General features: G+C 38.6%; 1 long non-coding RNA gene across 1 annotated transcript; it reads left to right on the top strand.

Annotated features, from left to right (window-relative positions):
• On the top strand, positions 1-3,091 carry LOC118469942 (uncharacterized). Its single transcript, XR_008600948.1, has 3 exons — positions 1-305; positions 396-490; positions 2,054-3,091. It is a non-coding gene; the product is annotated as an uncharacterized LOC118469942 (long non-coding RNA).
• Positions 3,092-3,098: the final 7 nt, after the last annotated feature.

The following is a 3,098-nucleotide window of genomic DNA, read 5'->3' as shown; positions in this document are numbered from 1 at the left end:
AATTTTCCATGTTGGACATTTTACCCACTTCAGTCATTTTATATGGTTTTATGTGATTGTTCTTGTCCCATATGGGTGATTTTGTGCCTCCCTGTGTCTCCACACTTGTGGAAACAAATCTCACAAACAAATCAAGCACTTGTCCTGTAACTTTGTCCTGTGAGAGACCATCAGCGACCCTTTAGAGGGCTGCAGTCAGTGAGGAGAGAAGAGGAAAGCTGCTGATGCTGCTGAAGCTCCAACTAAAAAGAGGAGTCTTCAACTGGTGGAGGACAGAGTAGAGCTGTCAGAAGAGGAACAAAGAGGTCAGCAGGAAGAGATGTGGTGGAAAAATGAAGATTTGTGTCATTTATATCCCTCACAGTTGTAGTAAAACTAAATCTGTGTCTGTTCAGCCCAATTCGACAGCAAATACGAGCAGCAGCATCAGCTCAGAGAAGGAGGTTGTGGGTCCGTGTTCGCCGGCCGCCGCAAATCAGACAGTTTGCTGGTAAGATATGAAGAAGCACTTGTAATGTGGTTGTGTACAGCTTTTTACAAAACATGAGAGGTTTGGTTCCTGTTTGAAGCTGAAATGTTTCATGTCAGAAAATACTAAGCAAAAGCTAGTAATTTCCTGGAACTGGGTTTTTCTTGGTTATGAAAATAAGAATTAAGAAGAAAAAAAATCAAGCTTACACGAGAGACTCTCGCTGAACTCTAGATATAGGCTCTACTAGCCTTCAATCAGAGGCTGATCTTATAGGATACAGTTCATTTACTGGTTGTTTAACGTAAGTTTTGGCTCCGTATGTTTTTAATACTGTGCATATCGGTGGAGAAATATTTTTTAGAAACAAATAATCTGATGCTATAGACAGGGGGATCCAGATTAATTTTAGTTGGGGGGGCACAACAGATATTTTGGGAGGGTCACTGAAAAGTTGTAAGAAAAAATTAAAGCTGCTACCGACCTCTCACTTTTACAAAGTATTTTTCATGTTTTTATTTGCGCTTTAACCCAGTAGCACTGGTTATTTATTTTATCACGCTAGCTGTTTATTTTATCGCACTGGTTGTTTATTTCGTTGCACTAGCTGTTTATGTTATCATACTGGTTGTTTATTTTGTTGCACTGGCTGTTTACTTTATCGCACTGGTTGTTTATTTCGTCACACTGGTTGTTTATTTTGTCGCACTGGCTGTTTATTTCGTCGCACTGGTTGTTTATTTTGTCGCGCTGGCTGTTTATTTCATCACACTGGCTATTTTATCACACTGGCTTTATTTTGTCACACTAGTTGTTTATTTTTTCAAACAAGTTGTATTTTTATGCACTGGTTGTTTTTTGCATACTAGTTGTTTTTTCGTCGCTTTATATTTTGTTTATAAAATATTAATATTATTTGCTCTTCATGGGTTAAAGTGGGATCTGTGACGAGGCAGATCAGTTGTTTATTATTATTTATATTTCACTGAAATTCCTGTCATGTAGAAAAATAGAAACATCTTGCATGGATTCAGCTAAACTAACTGCAGACACTTAGAGGTGTAAAGTGAAATAAATCCTGTTTTCACAGACTGACTGTTTTTATTCACTTTACTGGTGACATCAGTAGATGCTTGCAGTAAAACCACCACTGCAAATATTTCTGCATTTAAGCATGAGAAGTGAAAACTTCATCCTGAGCTCCACTCAAAGATTTCACTGTGCAGCAGCTCAGTAGTTTGTTTAAGAAAAGCACTCAGGTTCAATCTTTGAAATCCAAAACCCACCAGCTGTTGTCTTTAAAAAATGACACCATTTACCAAATCACAACCTGTAAAAACAGAAGGAATTGTTGGATTTTCAGCCTTCTTATGGGACTTGAACTTGTCATCTGTGATGTTCAGTTCCATCAGGAGAATTATCCAAATCTAAACTGAACATCGTGATATTTCATCTAAATCAATTTATTCTTCCTTTTTAAAAGAACCAACATAAATGAACCATATTGAACCAAATAGTTTTTATCTTTTTTCTAATTCTAATGATTTTGTGATTGTTCTGTTTCCTTTTGCTGATCTTGTGAAGGACTTTGTCACTTGGATTTTGAAAACTGCCCCATTCATAAATGAAGAGAATTATTCTTGTATTGTTCTGGGAGTTGGTGATGCTGGGATACTGAAGGAGACTGATGTGGACGTCAGGAGGCTGAGCTCTGATTCCATTAAAAGGATCAACTACAGAAGAACCCCGCAGAGTTTAGTTCCAAACAAATGATCTCCAGTCCAAGTTGAAGACATAAAGTGTGATCTGGAGGGAAGTTGTCAGTGTGAATGTGTCGGTTCTCTAGTTAACTCACCTGGTTACGTCTCCATCCTGATGCTGCTCTGCTGGACAGGAGCTTCTGGACCAGCCGGGTGGACCTTCCTTCACTGATCTTCCCAGTGGGAGTGATTCTCAGTTTGCCTTGGTTGACTGCAAACTCCCTAAAATGGACACTTGAGAGGAGATTGTGGACAAATCTATACAACAGCTTGTTTAGTTTGTCCTGTTCTTAAATCAGTAGAAAACTGTTGAGAGTGTTGCTCTAACTCCATGTGTATAAAAGCTCCTCCTACTGACCAATCAGTTCTCTTGAAAACTGTCATCAGCATTAGAAGATCCAGTGGAGCTCAGAGCACCGATAGAGGGAGAGGAAGATCGGAGTTTTTAGAGCTGCAAGCAAAGTCATTTCATTGTTCTACCTCCTTTGTATTACAATACGATTTATGATTCTAGATTGTTCCTGTGAGAAATATTTGAAGTTGTATCCACTGACCTGTAGTGTTCCATACCACATGAGAGTCAGCTTACTTATCGCTTTGAATCATAGTTTGATGTCTTGCAGCCAGAAGAATACAGCTGAGAACATGTTCATTAAACACAACATCCAGTTGGAATTAGAGTCTGATCTACTTGTGAGCTGATAATTTGGTAGTAATATTGTTAATCCTGTTAACTTTCACACAGTCTGCAGTTTTTGCAGCTTTCCCTCCTTCAGCTGCTGCAGCTGTGTTACTGTCAGTCTGTGTTTGGAGTTTATAATCTTTGTGTTTCTCTAATATCATCGTTTGCTCTTCATTTGTAAAACAGG

The sequence above is a fragment of the Amphiprion ocellaris genome, unplaced genomic scaffold (genome assembly GCF_022539595.1).
Source record: "Amphiprion ocellaris isolate individual 3 ecotype Okinawa unplaced genomic scaffold, ASM2253959v1 Aocel_unscaffolded162, whole genome shotgun sequence".
NCBI classification, from domain to species: domain Eukaryota; kingdom Metazoa; phylum Chordata; class Actinopteri; family Pomacentridae; genus Amphiprion; species Amphiprion ocellaris.
Note: the sequence above shows the minus strand (reverse complement) of the source record. Positions and strands in the feature narration are given on the sequence as shown.